At 40.6% G+C, this 24,316-nt stretch overlaps 1 pseudogene across 1 annotated transcript in view; it reads right to left on the reverse strand.

The window, feature by feature from the left end:
* LOC149679294 (plexin-B-like) overlaps positions 1–24,316 on the reverse strand; it is a 36,294-nt pseudogene that overhangs the window by 11,193 nt on the left and 785 nt on the right. The window contains exons 2-17 of the transcript XR_016365947.1: positions 24,126–24,231; positions 12,100–12,228; positions 11,943–12,045; positions 11,294–11,386; positions 11,134–11,218; positions 10,375–10,547; positions 7,325–7,470; positions 7,139–7,241; positions 5,419–5,555; positions 5,073–5,346; positions 3,070–3,121; positions 2,666–3,000; positions 1,398–1,641; positions 650–792; positions 384–577; positions 236–310 (exon numbers count right to left, since the gene is read on the reverse strand). The product of XR_016365947.1 is annotated as a plexin-B-like (transcript). The remainder of the gene's footprint in view (positions 1–235; positions 311–383; positions 578–649; positions 793–1,397; positions 1,642–2,665; positions 3,001–3,069; positions 3,122–5,072; positions 5,347–5,418; positions 5,556–7,138; positions 7,242–7,324; positions 7,471–10,374; positions 10,548–11,133; positions 11,219–11,293; positions 11,387–11,942; positions 12,046–12,099; positions 12,229–24,125; positions 24,232–24,316) is intronic.

The raw sequence follows: 24,316 nt of genomic DNA on the forward strand, positions 1-24,316 counted from the left end.
TTAGAGCAGCGAAAGTATTGTTCCGACCTCTATTGGCTGGTCGGCTGGCTGGATTTTGGTGTGACCTGATGATTTTCGTTATAAACTTTTTGAATTTCAAATTTCCCGCGAATTTTCGACTCCAAATTCACCTGTAGTTCACATTACACCTCTTAGGTGGCGTAACGCATTTTAGATTTTAATCGACTTACACGTACGCTACTATCACTTCAAAATTCATTAAAAATGTAATTACCTTCGTAACATAAGTTGAGGATGTTTAGTGCACACGGACTTTTCAACTAACTGAAGTAACAACGTTTTAAGAACACTGAAAAACAATTATCAATTTAGACTAAGGTATATTTTAATTAAACTAAAGATAATAAAGTCATCAAACTTACTCCGTGGCGTATTCCATCCTTTCGGTAAAAACGATCATAAGTAGTGAAGCGACATTGACTTTGTCTCTCATATTAAACGATTTCTGGTTCTCTAAAACATCAATGAATGTTAATAGAAAGCCTTTATTGTGTAAAAGCTGCTCAAAGTGATTCATGGCGATTTCGTAGTTGCTGTACATTCCATTGGTTCGAATCTAAATTGCAAAAATCCCGGTTAAATTAATTAAAGAGCCATTAAAATTGATTTAATTTTCTTGATTAATTACTTTGGAATCTTGCAATAGAGGATGATCATAGACTCCAGGGAAAAAAACTTTCATAACGTAAGTTCTATGGTCAAGCGTAGGAATGCCAGTTGTTTCAATGTCGTTCGTTAAGTCAGTCATGTCAGTTTGAAGTTCAGCAAAAGCTAAAATGGTTTGGTTTATTTTTTTAGAATATAGTCGCAACTACCATAAGCTTATAAGATATGTTCTTTAAATAAGTATGACACTACCTATACTTCGTAATGCTAGAGACTTAATTAATTTAGAGATAGTTTGAGAACTACAAGCGAGAATATAAGTACTACACTCGGTTTTGCAGTCCATATTTCTATAGGGAGCTAACAGTTCTGACCCTGAAACGTCACACCCCATGTCTTACTGGAGTTTCATCCCCCTAAAGGTTGGAAACAGTATTCTACGCGCAAAAATGCCAACCAGAGGGCCTGAGAGGGGGGGGGCAGCGTGACGTCAAACTATCATTTCCCCGTAGCCAGTTGTTCGCTCCATATTTAGTTTGTACAGCACCTCACCAGGCGTCGCTTTACGAGAATCTATGACCTACCTCACTCACTTCAAAATTACAAGCTCCAGTTTGTAACCAGTGACAAACTTATGGAACATATCTTATGAACTTATGGTAATATTAAAATGCAAGCGCGGTCGAAAGTGCAGTCCCGAAGACAATATCCATACTTATAAAGAGGATGACAGGATTGTGGTATTACAAAAAACATTTATAAGCACTCACCTTGCTTGCATTCCGAGCGTACGCTATTTTCCAGCGTGTCCATTTGAAGTTGGATTCTCTTATATTCTCTTTCGGCTTGCGAACTCTTTTGCCTCAAAAAAGCCAGAATGACGAGCGTCACGAGTATAAGCAATGAACCAGCCACCGCGATACCAGCGATCGCCGATGGAGGAAACTCTAATGTTTTAACCACTTCATACTGAAGGTAACCAATTTCAAAACGCATATTACTGCCAATACGAATCTAAAATAATACCATACAAATGAAAATTAAGGAAGGTCAAAAATTAGAAGGAGTGGATAGAAGGTGGCGGCAATTTTTGAAATTTTATCTGTAATACGTCACAGGAACGTGGCCAAGAAGTTTAATTCATTAAATTGATAAAATATAAGAAATGTAAAATGTCCGGTTTTGAGAAATATCTATTTTAAAGGGAGCCATCGGAGGGTTTGCATTTCCCTCCCGCGGATTTCCGAGCCCTCTTCTAGCTACGAGGGGAGTGAATAGAAAGTATCCCCCCATGGCCACCTAGAACCAGGCTTCTCCCACAGAAAACTGAAACAAAGTTGGACGTGCAGATTCAGCGCCACAAAAGTGCAGCGTCGAAATTTGAAACGAACAGGCAGACTGGCTAGCATACCCTCCGGTGGCTCCCTTTAAAAGATGACTTTAAAGCAAGTGTCGGCTCCTATGGCACCCATAACCTTCCAGCTAATCTTCTACACACAAATTTTAGCTTGCTAAAGGCAGAAGCCAATCAGAACTCGTTATTGTCGAAGGCGGAGTTGAAACTAGCCTCTGGTAAAAGGGCAAGTCAAGTCAACTCCACCTTTGATTATGTGAGCATCTAGTGGCCCTTAAAGGGGGCTCACCGGCGCTGTTAAGGGGAGACCGCCCTAAGTTCAGGGGGAAAACACCAAACTCTTTGGCCATAAGGAATGGCGCCACCGTCGTGGTGGGCGGGTAAGCAATATGCTAACAAACAGTTTGACCCCCCCTTCACCCCAACAGCTCCGGCTAGCCCCTTTAAGTTTAGCAAAGGCCAATTTGAGCTCCACCCTCAAGGACGAGTTGTGATATGCTTCTGCCTTTGGCTCGGTAAATTTTATGTGTAGAAGATCAGCCAGAAAGTTAGAGGTACCCCAAGAGCCGAGATTTGCAGTCCCATTCTGTACAGAGTATTTGGATCTTGGCATAACATGTCCTGTCACATATTTTAAAAATACTTCGCCAGCCCTCCACCATAAGAGTGTGGCAAAACACTTACCGTAACAAGTGGCAATCCATTCTCAGTACGTCTTCCAAGCTCGTCAGTTCCTTTAGGTTGAACTTCAGGTGGCAAACAAACAAGCTGCGTCATAGCCAAAGACGTTAAATTGCAAGGACGGGTTCCGATTGTCACGTTTACTTCGTGTTCGGTGCTAGCCAGCAACAATTTTTCTCCCTCAATCACCAGAGACTCTCCTTTGTAAAGTTTAATATTATCGCTATCAAATTCGAAGAAACGAGGGTCTTGAACGTAGATAAGTTCCGAATGAACCGATGGGAAACTGTCCCGCAGTTCCTTAACAGTGTGAACTTCATCCATAATGAAACCGATTTAAAATTTCCACCGATTGGCGGCGTCCGATGGGTTACCCATGTGCAATAAGTTATTTAAGCTTTTGAAACTTATCGAAGGTGCCGGGCAAGTCATGGTACTCGAGCTTTGGACGTGGCAAATCTGTTTAGACAAGGGGTATAACATAAGAGTCGAAACTAAATATAAGTTTTCAATGATTTAAATGAAATTAAGCCCCTTTAAAAAGAAAGCAAAATGATTCCTGGATGAAAGGTTTGATGACAGTTTTCCTACTGTCAATTAAAGCAGGGAATAGTATAAATGGTGCCTTATTGTACGGTGAACTACAGTGGTGTGAGAGTCCCGTTTTTTCGGTTTCGAGCCGAGTCACATTATCAGAAACATTTCGTATCGAGTTTGGAGCCGAGTATTAAAAATTCGAGTATCGAGTATTTAGATTAGGTTATAAGCCTTGGATTCGAGTATTTGTGGAGTATTTAAGAAGTTGAAAAGCTACTCGAACCTTTCTCCAGTATTTCAATACGTTCTTATCGAGTACTCGGCTCGATACTCCGAACTTAACGAGTACTCGGCTCGATACTCCGAACTTAACGAGTACTCGGCTCGATACTCCGAACTTAACGAGTACTCGGCTCGATACTCCGAACTTAACGAGTACTCGGCTCGATACTCCGAACTTAACGAGTACTCGGCTCGATACTCCGAACTTAACGAGTACTCGGCTCGATACTCCGAACTTATCGAGTACTCGGCTCGATACTCCGAACTTAACGAGTACTCGGCTCGATACTCCGAACTTAACGAGTACTCGGCTCGATACTCCGAACTTAACGAGTACTCGGCTCGATACTCCGAACTTAACGAGTACTCGGCTCGATACTCCGAACTTAGCGAGTACTCGGCTCGATACTCCGAACTTAACGAGTACTCGGCTCGATACTCCGAACTTAACGAGTACTCGGCTCGATACTCCGAACTTAACGAGTACTCGGCTCGATACTCCGAACTTAACGAGTACTCGGCTCGATACTCCGAACTTAACGAGTACTCGGCTCGATACTCCGAACTTAACTTAACGAGTACTCGGCTCGATACTCCGAACTTAACTTAACGAGTACTCGGCTCGATACTCCGAACTTAACTTAACAAGTACTCGGCTCGATACTCCGAACTTAACTTAACGAGTACTCGGCTCGATACTCCGAACTTAACTTAACGAGTACTCGGCTCGATACTCCGAACTTAACTTAACGAGTACTCGGCTCGATACTCCGAACTTAACTTAACGAGTACTCGGCTCGATACTCCGAACTTAACGAGTACTCGGCTCGATACTCCGAACTTAACGAGTACTCGGCTCGATACTCCGAACTTAACGAGTACTCGGCTCGATACTCCGAACTTAACGAGTACTCGGCTCGATACTCCGAACTTAACGAGTACTCGGCTCGATACTCCGAACTTAACGAGTACTCGGCTCGATACTCCGAACTTAACTTAACGAGTACTCGGCTCGATACTCCGAACTTAACTTAACGAGTACTCGGCTCGATACTCCGAACTTAACTTAACAAGTACTCGGCTCGATACTCCGAACTTAACTTAACGAGTACTCGGCTCGATACTCCGAACTTAACTTAACGAGTACTCGGCTCGATACTCCGAACTTAACTTAACGAGTACTCGGCTCGATACTCCGAACTTAACTTAACGAGTACTCGGCTCGATACTCCGAACTTAACTTAACGAGTACTCGGCTCGATACTCCGAACTTAACTTAACGAGTACTCGGCTCGATACTCCGAACTTAACTTAATGAGTACTCGGCTCGATACTCGAACTTAATGAGTACTCGCACACCACTGGTGAACTGGCATTCTACACCGCGAACCTAGGCTTCAACAGTGGTAGAAAGTGGACTGAACGGAGTTTTAATTGGCTAATTCATGCCACTCGGGTTACTGTTTTTATACTGAGCCACTATTGCGCACCCTGTCCCCAATTTTGCGGAAGTCAAAACCACCATCGCTCTTCGATCAAATCAAATTCCCCCCTCCCCCATAAATAAAAACATTCACTTTTATATACTTACACTTTCGTTAAGTATCGTGTTGTTATAAAAGACAGCCATCCTCGGTTGCTGGACAGAACAAAAGTTGGTTCCCGAGACAGTCATGAGCCTCCCTCCACTTAAAAAACTCTTTAATGGTGCAATCTTTTGTATCGTGGGATCGTCAGTGTACGTAAACGGTTGCTTAATACTCAGGGTGGAATTATCGATGCGTAAATACAAATTAGAAATGCTGTACGTAGTCGAATTTGCAGCGCTCGTTCGACAACTAATTTGGCTGCTACTAGCCAATGTCCTATAAAAATCAACAGTTATCAATACCAGAACAATAATTACCGGGAGTTTACGTTTAAATTTTGAAACTTACTTATCAACCAAGCATGGTAGATCGTCTAAAGAAACTTCTAAGGAACTTCCGATATTTAAATTATTGCCTGTTATGTATAATCTTGTACCTCCAGATTGTGGACCCATGTTGGGGTGAACTGATATAAGCTCCACGCGCTGAAATTAAGTTCATTTGAGATTAAAATTTAATGTAAATAAATTATAGCAGAATTCATTAGGGATGAGCTGGTATCGGGTTTCCTGACATTGATATCGATCCAAGGTTAAAGGAAAGCGCGGCTCCATGATCACCCCTAGCATTCTGGCTAATCTTCTGCACACGAATTTTACCTAGCTAAGGGCAGGAACCAATCAGACCTAATGCACTAGTTCCCATTGGTTCCTGCCTTTGGCTTAACTAGCCTTCAGCAAGCTTAGCCACTGTGTAGCGGAAAAGCCATCTATAAGGGGCATCAACGGAGCCGCGCTTTCCTTTAAAGCTAGTCTAGGCTCTGGTTTAGTTTAAATAAATGCCACTAGATGCTCCTATAGTCTAGAGCCTAGGCTATGGGAGCATCTAGTGGGTGGAGTTGACTGGTTGGGTTGCGCAATTGTGGATGCGTTCTCATTGGCCCCCGCCTTTAGCAGGGTAAAATTGGTGTATAGAGGATTAGCCAGAAAGTTAAAGGACCACCGACAACAGAATCAAAATTTTCGTGTTTTCTGTACAGGGTGATAGATTTTATATCAAATATTATCCCTCTTAAAGGATTTAATTATTAAAAATTTATTTAAAATGTTATTACAAAAAGTTCAAATTGTATAGGATAGCCGCTCAGATTTTAAAGATTCTAGGTTTAACCCCCGTGCAGCGCCTCTCTAGGGAATTTAGTGTAACTATCGACGCCAGCTGATCGTAACTTCACGAATGGCTAAAAGTGCGCCTCTTTTTAGGGTAGAAAGAAACTAAAAATAACAATTTTTTGGAAAAGGTGGCAATAAACAAGCTAATTAGCCATAATTTGGAAAGGCACCAATAATTAGGGGTAAAAACATATTCTATTTAGTAAAATTCTGGAAAAGGGGAAATTTATTCAGTTGATAAAACTTGATTATAACAAAAACAGGCGCACATTTAGCCGCTCATGTAACTTCCGCTCATTTCTAGGAGGTAGACCGTAGCTCCCGCGAGTGCGCGTCGGCCCGTCGGGTCTAGCGACTCTAGCCAAGGCTTACAGGATTTGTCAAGGGAAATTTTTCGGATTATGTTAGTTTTTTCTGTTAAACAACTTGAACATCCAAGAATCGGGCGCATCGTTTATTGTAAGGCATCGCAAAATAAATCTCGATCAAATGGTAATTAACTAGCGATAACGGATAATTTAAAAAAATAGCCGAGGCCTAATACCACAAGACCGCCGCCATAGAATGATAGTTGATAGAAATTAGATCGCTGTCAGCGGAAAACCGGGAATGAAACTCGACGCGAAAGAGATGGCGCTACACGTAGGTTCTTTCTGGCGGTCTAACTAAACTTTTTTTGGGGGGGTGAAACTGTATCTTTCGTTGTTAATTACCTAAATAAATTTTTATCGTATTCTGATGAAAATTGGAGATTAACCATTTTTTGGTGTCCTCTAAATATTTTCATGGTTTTTAAACAAATTTTTTCTGGTGACGGTTCTCCTTTAAGGGGAACCACAGGAGCCGACATACAGGAGTCGAGTATCGCCCATCCCTAGAACTCATGGATAACCTACTTTGTAACTAAATTTTTCTCTGGCTTTTGTCACGCCAGCGTTATTAGCCACCATAACTTCTGCCTCAGTTGGCATTTGACTGGAACCAGTTTGGCAAGTAACCCTTTTTTAAAACAATTCATAAAACAATTAATTATAATTGCTACATAAGTTAAAAATGGTTAAATGTATTAGTTACGCGCTTACTTGACTGATACATTGTAATCAATAATTTTGCAAGGAACTCCACCGATAGTGATTTTATTTTGAATCTCTTTCTCGCTCGTTCCCAGATTACTGCCTCGTATCGTAACCAAGGTTCCACCTTCCATAGGTCCCGTTAAAGGATGGATCTAAGAAGTTAAGAGCAATTATACAAAAGTTAATAGATTAAAACCAAAAATTTACTAAGTTCACAGCCTTTGGCTGTAGACGCCATGAAAAAATTAGAAGCAAACGACCCTCCTCTCAACCCCTACACGAACCAATTAACCAATGCGAGAAGAGCTTTTTTGAGGTGAAAGTGTTATAGAAAATAGTACTCTATTAGTACTGTAGTGCTACTGTATTGAGCCGATTGACTCATGTTCCCTGTGCTACGGTCGTGAAGGTAATCATACACAGAAGGGGTCGACACTATTCTGAGAGGTAAATGGGGGGTTACTCATATTACTTGTCGCGAGTAAGTGTCAATGAAGTACACTTTATGTCTTAATCTATGAAATTTTGCTTTTATTTTATTTTATTTAAAAGATTTGCAGAACGGGCCTAGCTAGTAGTTAAAGGGACTGTAAAGGAGGCATCGGCGGGTGACTAGAAATTATTTGAAATACGTCACAGGTACCACGTGACGCCAGGACACAAAGACTCCACATGGAGTGGGACAGGACACGTAGTCCTTGTTTTCACAAGATTGCAGCGACAATTCCCTTAAGTGGTAGTTTTCGAAATAACAAGAACTAAACTTCTTTTAACCACGCCTTTCCTCAGCCACGTGCCCGACGTATAGGGACTTGGCATTACTACGTCATGAAAGGTCAGGCTACCTTTCACAAACATACCAGGAGGAGGGGCTTATATAGTATTCATTCTGTAAAAAAACATACCATAATGGCGCTGGGGGCGGAGTTAAGCACGAATTGCCAAGTCCCTAAACGGGACTTACGAGGTTACCGCCCCCTTTTCGGAGAGTTGTTCTGCCAAGGCTACGGAGCGCGTTCGACGACAGGGAATTTCAGCCACTAACTAAAAGCCCGCGGACAGGTTATGGCAGCGCCCACAGAAATACCTCACGTAAATCCCGTATTTTAAATAATTTTTACACACCGTCAATCGATGCCATCTTCACAGACGCTTTAAATTTCGAATGAGTTTGATATATATATATATATATATATATATATATATATATATATATATATATATATATATATATATATATATATAGTAGGATTCTAAACATCTCCTTGCTCATTCATACCGCGTTTTTTGTATGAACAAAGCGTTATCCCAAGTATCTAATAGAGTATTTATAAGTTTCATGATAAACGTACGAAACGGACTAACATTGTTGCAATTGGTTCTTGGGAAAGCTGAAAGAACTCTACTATACAAAGAAGCAAATAATTCGTGTGAAACACACCACCAGTTGTTCTTTTATCAAGGCCCGTTTATGTGAGCTAAGCCTTGGGCTAAGGAAACTCGATATAAAAGGTTAGAATGATATAATTCAAGACTGACATTCTCTAAGGTAGCTCTTTTAGAAAAATCAACTAAATAATTCGAATCACGGCTGGATAAATTCCAGGAAAACGGAAATCTGGTGCTGCTAAGATGATGCGCCAAGAGTCGAGCTAGCGCGCTACGTTAATTCTTTGAACCGTACTATCAAATCTCATTAATTAAGTCCTAAAACTTTGGAAGCCAAAAGAAAAGTTTGCCTCGATTTAAAAGTCAAGTTATAGTCAACAGTAGTTGACAGCGGTGGCAATTAAAATACCGAGCTTGGATGAAGTGTGAGAGTTTGTCCAATTTAAAACGTCTAAGAGTTGAGGAGACCGTACGTTGGTATGAGTGTGTGTTTGTAAGCTTTAAAATCTCGTAAGAGTTTTCTTTGACTATTTTATATAACGTAGCCACTAAATTAGTAGTAGTCCTTACCATCTAAGGTCTATTAGTTTTCGCAAAAGTTTATAAGTCCCTGTAAGTTTTAATAATGTTGTAACCTGTCTCTCTCTTTGTAGGTTTTTGCATTGTTGGCCCGTAAAATGTGTATTACAGTTTTACCTTAGCACTTGTAAAGGGTGAAAGCGAGGTTCGAGATTTATAAAAAATTGTAGTGGGTTTGGGTTACGGTTGCTTCCCAGATTTCGCGATTTCTACCCAGAGTTCGTGATTGTACCCCCGATGTCGCGATTTCTACCCAGAGTTCGTGATTGTACCCCCGATGTCGCGATTGCACCCCCGATTTCGTGATTGCACCCCCGACCGATTTCGCGATTGCACCCCCGACCGATTTCGCGATTGCACCCCCGACCGATTTCGCGATTGCACCCCCGACCGATTTTGCGATTGCACCCCCGACCGATTTTGCGATTGCACCCCCGACCGATTTCGCGATTTCATTCGAGGTTTAGTTATTTCTTCAAACACTTCGAACTCTTCCTAAATATTTTATAATTTCCGCCTTGATTTAGAATTTCAAGTAACATATTTCGCAAGGAGCGAAACATAGTAGTTTTCGTGAAATGTATGAGACCTCGAACGGAAAGGTCTCAGAATTTACCATTCATTATTATCAAGAAGTGATATCTAGTTTACTAGGGAGAAGGTATAAATTCGCAAGATTTCTAGCTTTATCCCCAGTCCAAACGTAAGTACCGGAGTTAATCCCCGCCTCTAAATTACAACCAGCATCTCTTTGGTTCTTGAAAACTCACGTCAGCGCGCCGCGAATGACGAAAATTGCGCATTTTCCGACTGAGGAGAGGCGAAATAGCCCGGCCTCATTTTACGTCCCCCTTGTACTTTAAAAAGTGGGGACTGGGACTATGGCTCGCGAATACTTAGGCATCTTATACCTTCTCCCTAGTAAACTAGATATCACTTCTTGTTATTATACAAAGGCTATAGCCAACTAGAAATGCTATCCTATTCTAGAGCTATCAACTCCAAGTTGAGGATTAAAAACAAGTTTAGAAACAGCCGATTCGCAAAAGAAAACAAATCTAACGAATAAAAAAAGAACAGAAACTTACATAGTCAATTCTGGGCGGTGGACAGCTGTTTCTTTTTGGAGTATCGCAAAAAGCGTCAAATTGGCATGAGCCTCCGCACCAAGCACACTGAAATTTCGGATCCCTGGTTAGGCACAGGGAACAATCACCCCGACCAGCGTGGCTTCCCAATAAGTTACACTTGTATAAAGTTGCTGAAATTATAATTAGTAAAAGGTTAACAACTACGCACTTTGCATTTGAATGTATTTTTATAGAAGCAAGAATGAATAATCGTAGGACTAGGGAGAGGCCAGACAATGAAATATTATAGGAATTATAGGCGCATCTCGAAAGAATAGAAATAAAATAAACTATTTTAGGAAATATAAGATAATTTCGATAAAACAGATTAGAGGAATTATAGGATCATTTCGAAAAATAGAATATTATAGGAATTATAGGATCATCTCGAAAAACAGAATATTATAGGAATTATAGGATCATCTCGAAAAACAGAATATTATAGGAATTATAGGATCATCTCGAAAAACAGAATATTATAGGAATTATAGGATCATCTCGAAAAACAGAATATTATAGGAATTATAGGATCATCTCGAAAAACAGAATATTATAGGAATTATAGGATCATCTCGAAAAACAGAATATTATAGGAATTATAGGATCATCTCGAAAAACAGAATTATACAGGAATAGTAGGATCACTGGGAGGCTTAGTATAGCCTTTAAAAATAAGCCCGGCTTCTTATCTGATATTTGTACTAATTATTAAATTACCGTCAGTCTTGTCGATAAAAGTTTCTAGTCTCCACAAAACAGTCAAAATAGCTTTAACTTCTCCCACGTCTTTCTCGTACGTATACTATACATCGAAAAAAAGGCATTGTTTACTGTGTAATCTAGGTGTTCAGAGAAAATTTTTAGGTTGGAAACTTACAGCAGTTTCGGCACAAATAATTTTATTGTCTTCTATACGGGTGCTAACCCTTTCCTTGGCGCCTTCAATTTCGATGGTGCATTGAAAATCATCCTGTAGTGACAAACATTGTTTTTAGCTTATCTAGCCAAGGCTTAAAAGGAGCGCGAGTGGTTCGAAACACATTGATATTAGTCGTTTTAGAATAGTAAAATAGGCTCAAAAAACGCTATTAAAACTACCCAAAACATCAGCACTCATTTTCAAACTTGTCGACATTATGTAATTTCCGAATTTTCTCGTGAAATTCGACTAGAAGTCTCATTGGACAAAGTCTAAGCTAATCAACGAGAGGAACGCAAATCTCGTTCGTGAACTTTTCGCGTTCCCTTCTTTGGTTGGCTGAAACATTGGACAATGAGAGAGCCAATCGGGCCTCGCGGAAAAATTCATTTAAATACAGAACAAAAATGGCCGAATCCATTACTGATCTATTAGGCCTAGGCCTAGTATCGGCAACTTTGAAAATATTAACTAAAACATTTTGGTGATTTGAAAACTTTATCAAAACCTTTAATAGGATAAAAAATATTTTGAGAGATTTTCTTGTACGTGTCTAGTTTAAGTGACATAATAATGCTGTTGATTGAAATATTTGATTTGAACTTACAGACGGATTTGGCAAATTTTTAACATCGATAACAATCTCTTTGGGCACTCCGTGAGGTAGCAAAATTTCCTCTCGTAAACTGAAACTTGGGCAGTGTTTCCGTCTAGTTTAAGTGACATAATAATGCTGTTGATTGAAATATTTGATTTGAACTTACAGACGGATTTGGCAAATTTTTAACATCGATAACAATCTCTTTGGGCACTCCGTGAGGTAGCAAAATTTCCTCTCGTAAACTGAAACTTGGGCAGTGTTGCCGTCTTTTGATTAAAAGTTGGTTTGAGAGCTAGAAACGAGAAAAAACATCAAAAAAACCACATTTTAGATTAATGTGAATTACAGCAATTCATTGTTAGCAGAAACGCAGGGCGGTACGCGATTGGTCGCCGCTAAACTTTCGGAATTATTTACCCCAATAGAAGCCATTTTATTCACAAAACTATCATAGAATTATCAAGTTTAATTATACAGGGTGTTTCTGATAAGTCTGCCATAAATCAAGGGGCGTGTTCTTTGGGTCAAACTGAGTGGAATGTGTCAAAGAACATGGGGTGTACAAGAATTTGCAACGAAGATATGGCCCCCCAAACATTGGCCCCTAAAACAAGAAAATATTCGAAAATGTAGACTAAAACAAATTCAGCCTTATCAACTTGTTTAGAAATATGAGACAATTTCAATAGTTTCCCTCTAACATCGTTATTGAACTTTCACCTGGCAGAAGTGTATTAAATGAGTAGAAGTATGCCTACTCTAGTAAAGTAAATTCAAAGTATCATGGTACCTGTTATACACATAACACAACACCTATTCAAATTACTCGCTCAAACAATACTCAACTCACTAACCGATAGAGGTCGCCACCTCCTTAGTCAATATTCTAGAAAATCAATATTAACGCTAGATAGCAAGGAGAAAAGCTCCCTCTAATCACTTGTTAGCCTGATCTCAAGCTGTAACCATCGTATTATCATTTTAACCCTTTTATGAATAAATCAACCTTTTTTGTTAAGAAATAATAGTTGTTAATTATAGATTAAGCTAAGTCTAATCGACAATAATTAAGTACACAACAAATGGCGACGGAGATGGGATGATTTCGCTAGATACAAACTCAACTCGTGGAAACCGCATTTCGACCCATCCTTAACACTCAGGACACGTTGGACACCTACTTTTTTTTTTTTTTTATTTTGCTCCGTTTATTGTCGAGCTAGGGCTGGGGCCAGCCATACAGCTCCAAAAGGGAAGGTACAAAAATAGTGGCAGAATAACAAAATACAAATAATAACATTAATCAAGGTACAATAAGTAGTGGTGGAATAACAAATATACATTAATAATTTTTTTTTATATATATATAATCAATAGGCACTTTCAATAGGAACTTTAGTACTAGGATTAATAGTTTCACTGAGATATAACTGGGTAACATATTAGTAGGATTATAACGTTTTACAATTATAACAATTTAGTGGAAACATAAAGGTCTAAATTAAATGTTAAGAAAGGCTCGAAGTTTCAACTTAAAATGATTTATCGAGCTAGTTGACACCAAGTCCTCAGGAAGGGCATTCCAGAGCGGAACTGTTCGACGGAAGAAGGAGTCATGCATGAGATTAGTACGCGAGTGATTTATAAATAACCTGCGACTATGTCCCCGGGTACCCATAGTGTTGGCACGGACAGTGAAAAAAGTCTGGGAAGGCTGACTGAGAACCTTGAAAAGGCTAATAAGGTCGAGGTATTTGCAGCGAGTTTCAAGGGGTTTCAACCCAAGGGCATTTAAACGGGTAGGGCGAGGTTTATCTCGCAGGGAGAGCGGAATACGGCTAGCCCGTCCAAGCACGTCCTCGAGTAATTGAATATCCCGATTAGAGCTAGGGTTCCAGACCTGACTTCCGAACTCAAGAACTGGGCGTACATAACATTGAAACAACCTGGTTAAGAGAGTCTCAGAGATTTTAGGGAAGTTAGCTTTGATCACTGACAGCAGCCCATTGGCTCTTCCACAGGAACGCAAAATGTGATTGTGGAACGAAAGGTTGTGATTAACTGTCAGGCCTAGGTCGCGACATTCATTAACCCGCTTTATATTATTGCCATTGAGGTAATAGGGGGAGGGAGCACTAAGATCAGATGGACGACGCTGCAAGGTGAGGACCAGAGACTTATCACAATTGTAGGTTAGGCCATTAGAACGAGACCAGGACTCAAGACTCTTGAGATCCCCCTGCAAGGTAGAAACATCCTCGTAGGAGTTGATAACTCTCCAAATTTTAAGGTCATCAGCATATAATACAAGGGGGGAGGATAGCGAATTCGGCAAGTCATTAATGTAGAGAACAAATAACAGGGGACCAAGTACACTCCCCTGCGGGACACCACTCGTAACCGGAAGGAAATTACTTAAGGAGCTACCCACCCGCACCGCTTGAGAGCGACCTGTCAGATAACTAGCCAACCAGCCTAGTAAGTTAGGGGAGAGCCCATAGGCTACGCACAAAGGATCTACAAAGGCTTAAGTCGAAAACAACAAGTCAACCAATCACCATGGATATGGGACGTTTAGTTTCTTTTAACAGTGAAGCGGAAACGTGGTCACAATACTCTATACGCCTTAATGCGTATTTTCACGTGAATGATATAACAGATGATAAGAAAAAGGCTTCTCTCCTATTTACGGTGTTGGGACCGGAGGAACTGGCACTTCTTACGTCTCTAGTCATACCCGCGGAAATCACCGATGTCGATTTTACGGTATTAATGGACAAATTAACGACCTATTTCAACCCTACTCCTTCGAAATACGTTGAACGTTTTAAATTCACAAATCGAATACGCCAAAATGGAGAATCAGTCGCAACTTATGTCTCTGAACTCCGAAAATTGGCCCGATTCTGTGATTTGCAAGGATCTCAGTTGAACGAAAGACTATTGGAACAAATAATTCGTGGAATCGCAAATGACGCGATGCAACAGAGACTGTTCGCGGAATGTGAAGCAGACAAAAATATTACCCTCGACAAGGCGATTACATCAATCCAAGCTATTGAAAACGCGGCAAAGAACGTTTACGTTGCGAAAACACAGCTTGGAAATAATAATGAATCACACCAGAAGGTGAATGCTCTTTCCACAATGCCAAATAAGTTCTACAATCAACCTAAGACCCAACAGCATACAAGAAATGAGACACACTCTCACTATCACCACCAACCTCCGCAGTTGGCAAAACCGAACACTTTTGCACCGACAGGCAAATTTAATCAAGGGAAATTTATTCCCAATCCGCATCAATGTATTAGATGCACTAAACCGGGACACAAAGCCGCTGATTGTCCACACATTCGCGATATATGCAGAAAATGTCAGAAAAGGGGACATATCGCACCCGCTTGTTTACGAGATCATGGACGACAATCTACAGAAACAGGTCACACAAATAACAGGACTTTTGCCAGTCATCATATCACTGACGTTACTCAAGAAGACGTACCCCTGGAACAGAACGAGAACAACACAGAGTATGATTTTCCTGTTTACAACCTTCAGGGTAGCATAAATCATGAATCTCAAGACAACGATGACAACACACCCCCGGCGGAGGTCATTCACTGTAAAGTGAACAACACCATCCTTCCTTTCGACTTGGACAATGGTTCAGGACATTCTATAATTACGGAAAATTGGTTCAACTGTCTCACACCCAAGCCCGCATTAGAACCTTTCCAAGGCAATTCACTCCGAGCATACACGGGTCATGATATACCAATTTTGGGTCAATCCAAAGTGACTGTCACGTATCAAGGCAAAACAGCGCTTTTAGCGGTCTTGATAGTCGACACACCAGGACCAAATCTCTGCGGTAGGAAATGGCTATACTCAAGTTTAAACATTCTACCATCTATCTACTCTAACGCCACAGTCAACACACTAACTGATACGGCATCTGCTAACCCTCCATCATTGGAAAGCATTTTGGAGGAAAATAAGAACTTTTTACACCGGGATTAGGCAAACTTAAAGGGGTCAAGGTCCACCTCTATTTGAAGAATAACGTTGTCCCAAAATATTGCAAGGCAAGGACTGTTCCTTACGCAGTAAAAGATCAAGTAGAAGAAGAACTACAACGCATGGTAGACGTGGGCATTTTGGAACCAACGTCCTATTCGGACTATGCCTCGCCCATTGTACCAGTACAGAAGCCTGGCACTGACGTTAAGAAATCTATCAGAATTTGCGGCGATTTTAAAACTACGGTCAATCCAAACCTTGACACGGAAATTTATCCACTTCCGAGAGCGGAGGATATTTTCTCCAAATTGGCCGGATGCAAGTATTTTTCTCGCATAGATCTAAAGGAAGCCTATAATCAATTGGAGTTAGATGAAGAATCGCAAAAGTTCACTGTCATTAACACAACCAAGGGATTGTTTCGTTACAAGAGGTTACCTCAGGGTATATCCTCTTCTTCCGCCATTTTTCAACGCCATATCGAGATGATACTCTATGACCACAAAAACGTCTCACCATTCCAAGACGATATCCTACACTGTAAAAAATAACCGTACTGTCTAGTACCTTTAAAGGTATTTTTCAATGCATCCCCAGACGTACCTATATAGGTACTACAAAATACCGTTGTGTAAGGGTACTATGAAATACCTCTTGAAGAAGGTACTTTTGAGGACTACAAGGTATTTTGTGATCCCGTAATGGGTATCATTTAAACCTCAACAAAGGTCGGAATAAAACTTTCAAATTGTGAAAGGTACTCCTTATTACCGAAAAGGGTACCTGTTAACACTCAAAAAGGTTCGATAATATACTTCTAAAGGTATTTTGTGCTACCGAATTAGGTGTCAAATAAAACCCACAAACAGGTCTAAATTATACTTTCGCGCCATCAAAAATATTTGCGCCACATTTGAAACTGGTAAACTTTCCTTTATTACCGCGGGCTTGAATCATTTTCAGACATGGTAAGCAATACACCACTTCGATGCAAATGAGACTGAAAGACACGAGAGTAATATTTTCCTTCCATCTCAACTTTTAGTGTCTGTGTTGTGGGCTTACGGGATGAGGGTAAAATTTTGCCTTCCATCTCGCCTTTAAGTGTCTGCGCCATAGGCTTGCGGGGTCGTGAGAGTTCGCTTAGTAAGCAAGGGATTAACCACTCTACATTTCCCGATACTATATTTAGTTTCCCCTTGTTAAGGAAGGTGTGATACTGTTATAGTGTAAAGGTAATTCAGGGTCACATATACATGGATATTTTCTGAATGGCGACTGAAGGCGTAAGCTCGGATTCAAACCTTTATATTAACTATGTAAGCCTTATATCATAATTGTATTGCCTTTAAATGATGTAACGTATGCTAGTGTACATAGCTGTCAAAGAAAATAATTAATGTTAATTATATGTAATTATATATTTAAGAAAAACCACTAGCTAGGAAACTTGAGATTGAAATTGAAATCTCGGGTAGAAAACCACTACCCTATTCTACCCTACCGAACCTATTCTTTATGGTTATTAATAATATTCCAACAGAGATTTCTTCTACGCTGTCATTACTAGTGCTACTGGTGAAGTAAACAGTTAGTGTTAGAGAATTTGGGCTTGAAGTATTATATCATGTATTTTACTTTAGTAGTGTTAATTATAATCAGCACGCCGGAACTAAAAACTCCCTCTAAAGGAGTCTGTTAAGTCCTTTTCTACTTCCAGGGTACGATAACATACCAGCAGAAGCGCAGAAACTCTAAAAGGTTTCATTATATACCTTATATTTCCAAAATACCTTTTTCGAAATCATTTAATACCCGCACTGTGAGACAACTAATAAAATACGTTCATGGGTACTAAAAAGGTCGCGGAGGTATTTTATAGTACCTTCAAAATACCTTTATTTTTAACAGTGCAAGCATGTCAACGAGCTATTTTGGAAGAACTACATAGCTCTCACCAGGGTATAAACGGCATGAAAGCCACAGCCAGATCAAAAGTTAGGTGGCCAAGAATCAACGCAGATATCGAAGCATTGGCCTAAAACGTGCGCTATCTGTCAAGAAGCGGCACCAATGCCCAAATCGCAATATCATGCATGGCCAACCGCAACTGAGCCCTGGACCAGAGTCCACGTAGACTTTGCCGGCCCAATAGAAAACAAATATATCTTGGTAATAGTGGACGCGTTTTCTAAATGGATCGAATTAGAAGTAACGTCAAGCACATCTACAGAAGCTGTCATACGGGTTTTACGTCAGAACATCGCTCGATACGGTATAATGACTACCTTAGTCACGGACAATGGTACCTGTTTTACGAGCGGCAGTTTCCAAGAATTCGTCACACTAAACGGTATAAATCACCTACGAACAGCTCCACATCACCCAGCTAGCAACGGCCAAGCAGAAAGAACCGTACGCACGGTAAAAACCACGCTCAAGAAGATCTCGGGAGGCACAAACGAAGCCATTGACAACATCAATAAAGGCCTCCACACTTTCTCCACGGGACATTTAGAAACCAGATTAGCAAGGATCTTGCTAAATTACAGAAGAACACCCAATCACACTGGCAAATCACCGGCTGAATTAATCCTAGGACGCACACTAAGAACAAGGTTAGACGTTTTCAACCCAAAACAAGGAGCAGTCAGCTTCTCCAAGCCCGACAAACGTCTTTGCAAACCACCAAATCTCACGGACTACCAAGTATCAGACTTAGTCTACGCTAGAAATTTTGGCACAGGAGAAAAATGGCTAGAGGGCGCAATCACTGCACTACTTGGCAACACCATGTACCAGGTCCAAACTAAACTTGGTATCCTTCGACGTCACGGAAATCAACTCAGACCACGAAAACCGTTCGTCACACCGACGGCATTGAACCCTCCCACAACGACCACTTTGCCTCTGTTGCCTACCGTACCTGAACCGACAGCAGTATCACTCAATGATTCGGAACAGAACGTATCCACACCGACGAATGACTTTTTGATCTCAGAAGACCCAACCTTCGTTCCTACAAATCAAGTTCCTACAGAATCCAACGTCATTCCCACAAACATTGTTCCTACACCGACACTACCTCCCTCAATTACTCCAAGTATACCAGCTTCAAGCACAGCACCTACAGATGAACACGTAACAAGCAAGCACTCCTTACAACCAACCAGAAAACAACCTGACCGGGAAAAGAAACTACCTGCTCGCTATCGAAACTAAAACAAAAAAAAGGAGGTATTGTTATACACATAACACAACACCTATTCAAATTACCCGCTCAAACAATACTCAATTCACTAACCGATAGAGGTCGCCACCTCCTTAGTCAATATTCTAGAAAATCAATATTAACGCTAGATAGCAAGGAGAAAAGCTCCCTCTAATCACTTTTTAGCCTGATCTCAAGCTGTAACCATCGTATTATCATTTTAACCCTTTTATGAATAAATCAACCTTTTTTGTTAAGAAATAATAGTTGTTAATTATAGATTAAGCTAAGTCTAATCGACAATAATTAAGTACACAACAGTACCTTTCGGTTGGTATTACTTTTATTCTTAACAAGTTAACATGGACGTTACAGGTATTGTTCAAAATGTCCACCAACGGCGTTAAGACAAACATGAACCCGTCTTTCGAAAGATTCTTGGACATGTTGGAAGATTCCTGGCATGTTCCTGATTGTTTGACAACCTTCAATAATTCGTCTTCGCAAGTCTTCCTCATCACGGACTTCATTCTTGTACACGATGTCTTTGAGATGACCCCAAAGATAGAAATCGCATGGATTTAAATCCGGAGATCTGGCTGGCCACGCAACTGGTCCTCCACGCCCAATCCACCTCAAATTAAACGTAGCATTAAGATGTTCTCTAACTGCACGGCTGAAATGTGGGGGTGCCCCGTCGTGCATAAACCACATGTCACGAAGTAATGCTAACGGCATGTCCTCGAGTAGTTCAGGTAAAGTGTCTCTTAAGAACGTGAGATATGCTTCACCATTTAGTCTGGGTGGAAGAAAATGCGGACCTAGTAAATGATTACCGACAATGCCGCACCATACGTTTAAAGAAAATTGCTGTTGGTGACTTCTAACACTAGTTGCGTGTGGGTTTAATTGGCGCCATTCGTGGTGGTTGTGATAGTTCAGAATTCCATCCCGGGAAAAATGTGCCTCGTCGGTTACTAAAAGGACCCATGGAAATTGATTGTCCTCTACTCTGGCCAAAAACCACTCGCAAAAGTCGATGCGTCTTGGATAATCTGCCGGGTTAAGAGCTTGCACCTTTTGAATATGATACGGGTGAAACTGATGTCCGCGGAGAATTCGCCAGACCAAAACGTGATTAACATGTAATTGTCGTCCAACTTGTCTGGTACTTGTCGAGGGGTCCTCATCGAACATGGCAAGGACGTCTTCCTCGATTTCCTCCATGTCTTCTGGAATGTCTCGCTCTCGAACGTTGTTGGGTTGTACTTGTCCGATGTCCCTCAAGCGCCTGTCAACAGCCTCGAACGTACGACGATTTGGTATGCGTCGTTGCGGAAATTGTTCCTGGGATCGCCGCTGTGCTTCCACTGAATTGCCCTGCGCCAGTCCATACATGAGATGCATGTCTGCATATTCTGCATTGGTATACGCCATACTGTACTACCACACGTTCGTTCGAAGTGATACTGTGACGTTATCAACAACATCGCGTTACTTTATAGCAAACCACCGTTTAGTTTTTACGTTTGCGTCATGACTGTCAGCATTGTTTTTTTATTCACAAACGTAAACAATAAACGGTGGTTTGCTAAAAAGTCTTTGGGGTCATCTCAAAGATTTTTTTGACATCGTGTACAAGAATGAAGTCCGTGAATAAAAAACAATGCTGACAGTCATGACGCAAACGTAAAAACTAAACGGTGGTTTGCTATAAAGTAACGCGATGTTGTTGATAACGTCACAGTATCACTTCGAACGAACGTGTGGTAGTACAGTATGGCGTATACCAATGCAGAATATGCAGACATGCATCTCATGTATGGACTGGCGCAGGGCAATTCAGTGGAAGCACAGCGGCGATCCCAGGAACAATTTCCGCAACGACGCATACCAAATCGTCGTACGTTCGAGGCTGTTGACAGGCGCTTGAGGGACATCGGACAAGTACAACCCAACAACGTTCGAGAGCGAGACATTCCAGAAGACATGGAGGAAATCGAGGAAGACGTCCTTGCCATGTTCGATGAGGACCCCTCGACAAGTACCAGACAAGTTGGACGACAATTACATGTTAATCACGTTTTGGTCTGGCGAATTCTCCGCGGACATCAGTTTCACCCGTATCATATTCAAAAGGTGCAAGCTCTTAACCCGGCAGATTATCCAAGACGCATCGACTTTTGCGAGTGGTTTTTGGCCAGAGTAGAGGACAATCAATTTCCACGGGTCCTTTTAGTAACCGACGAGGCACATTTTTCCCGGGATGGAATTCTGAACTATCACAACCACCACGAATGGCGCCAATTAAACCCACACGCAACTAGTGTTAGAAGTCACCAACAGCAATTTTCTTTAAACGTATGGTGCGGCATTGTCGGTAATCATTTACTAGGTCCGCATTTTCTTCCACCCAGACTAAATGGTGAAGCATATCTCACGTTCTTAAGAGACACTTTACCTGAACTACTCGAGGACATACCGTTAGCATTACTTCGTGACATGTGGTTTATGCACGACGGGGCACCCCCACATTTCAGCCGTGCAGTTAGAGAACATCTTAATGCTACGTTTAATTTGAGGTGGATTGGGCGTGGAGGACCAGTTGCGTGGCCAGCCAGATCTCCGGATTTAAATCCATGCGATTTCTATCTTTGGGGTCATCTCAAAGACATCGTGTACAAGAATGAAGTCCGTGATGAGGAAGACTTGCGAAGACGAATTATTGAAGGTTGTCAAACAATCAGGAACATGCCAGGAATCTTCCAACATGTCCAAGAATCTTTCGAAAGACGGGTTCATGTTTGTCTTAACGCCGTTGGTGGACATTTTGAACAATACCTGTAACGTCCATGTTAACTTGTTAAGAATAAAAGTAATACCAACCGAAAGGTACCATGATACTTTGAATTTACTTTACTAGAGTAGGCATACTTCTACTCATTTAATAACTTCTGCCAGGTGAAAGTTCAATAACGATGTTAGAGGGAAACTATTGAAATTGTCTCATTATTTCTAAACAAGTTGATAAGGCTGAATTTGTTTTAGTCTACATTTTCGAATATTTTCTTGTTTTAGGGGCCAATGTTTGGGGGGCCATATCTTCGTTGCAAATTCTTGTACACCCCATGTTCTTTGACACTTTCCACTCAGTTTGACCCAAAGAACACGCCCCTTGATTTATGGCAGACTTATCAGAAACACCCTGTATATGGTGGAAATCGTAGTCAGTACAATTCTCGATACTTGGTGTTGTGCACGGATGAAAAATGAATTGTCGCGATACATTTAATCATGAGTTCATAAGACATGTTCCATGAGTTTGTCACTGGTTACAAATTGGAGCTTGTCATGAAGTGACGTCGGTGAAACGTCATAGATTCTCGTAAAGCGACGCCTGGTGTCAAAGGCTTAGTAATGCAGACTATATATGAAGATGGACCGCAAAACCGAGTGTAGTCAATTCTCGCTTGTCGTTCTCGAACTAGCTCGAGCTGTAAGTCTCTAGCATTACGAAGTATAGGTAGTGCAATACTTATGAAACAGATCTTATAAACTTATGATTTAATTGAAGTAACCGAATGAAATCAATTCACTGGTCACCAAACTTCCAAATAATGTGTGAATAGTAATGTGAAATTACAGTTAAAAGATTACCCATCAAAATTTTGGGAAAACTAAAACGATAATATGCCAATTTCTATTTCCACGTGCATATAGTCCGTTAAATTTAAACAACATTGAATTGTGAGCACTTAATACTTAAACATTGCTTGACTGCTTGAAAAGTTTTTTGCAGCTTTTGCTACCAAGACGGCCAGCCATGGCCTTGCTAATCTGACCTCTAACTAAAGATTAATTTAAAGACAAATTTCTATCGCACCTTTGTAAGGTCGAGTCATTTTGGTATTGGTATTAAATATAGAAATATTGAAACCAGCCATCACTAATATTCCACATTTTGTTGACATTAAAAATTTAATTCCTGGCATATCAATTAAGAGGTATTTGCTACTCTTTATTAAATTAATTAATATATATAAGCTCCTGTAAATCCCTTTCACATTTCCCTGCATAACACAAAGACGTTAGATTAAATCAGGGATAGATTTAATTTTAGAAGTAGGAATAGAGAACGGTTAGTATTTACTTCAGTCCGACTCATAGCCCGGTATAGAGCCCATCCCTCCAACACGTAACGAAAAGATTAAATTATATTATTGGCTCACTTAAAACTACGTTTTGATAACGTTGCTGACGGGGACGGCGAAAAATACGCAATTCCTATTTACCTCTGTTGCTATGACCCGCCTCTTCTTTCATTCCCCCCGTCCCGTGGAAGGGGGTCCGGGACTATGACACGCGCCCAGATTACTCTGTTCTCCATTCCTACTTCTAAAATTAAATCTATCCCTGATGAAATATAGACACAAGTCGCCGACGACGTTTCCACAATACAAGAGAAAACGTTTTTGTTGAATGCACCAATTTCGAAAGCAACCCCCAAAAAATGATTATTTCTTAACATCCTCCCAGGAGTAAGTACAATTATGTACGAAATATAAATCACGGTATTATTTTTAAGAGTGGTGCGGTAAATAGAGCACCCATTGTTGGTATAAAAAGGTCAGGCTTGAAGAAAATACCTCCCCAAACTCCGACAATATAAGAAAAAGGCCCTGAAGAGCCATAAACGACAAAAGAAAGCGGAAAAGATAATATTTATGTCCGGCGCAATATAAGATGGGGCTTAGCCCACTCTTAGCCCTTCAACCCCCAAAAAAAACCGCTCTAAAAAAAGCAATAAAACTTTACTTAAAAATAGTAGTGAAAATAAATTCGAAGACAAAATAGAAAACTCAGGTCGTCGCCCAATAAAACACGGAAAGAAAGTCAAATAAATAAAGGCTTAAAAGTAATAAAAATAAAGGCTTAATAGTAATGATAAGACTTACGTCCGTCATATTGGTTGTTTGACTACACGTTGAGGCGTTGTGAGTACATAAATTGTCGTGAAGACACCAATTACAGACCCACGAGCTCGTAACGCAACTCGAACATCTATTTAGGGTTGAAAAAGTTGAATTGAAGGTCAAATATTTCGGGAAACAACTAATCAATGTGCTGTGCGAAATTACGGTTTAAC

The sequence above is a fragment of the Phalangium opilio genome, unplaced genomic scaffold (genome assembly GCF_054372755.1).
Source record: "Phalangium opilio isolate 3A_F unplaced genomic scaffold, DU_Popi_V2 ptg000041l_1, whole genome shotgun sequence".
NCBI lineage: Eukaryota > Metazoa > Arthropoda > Arachnida > Opiliones > Phalangiidae > Phalangium > Phalangium opilio.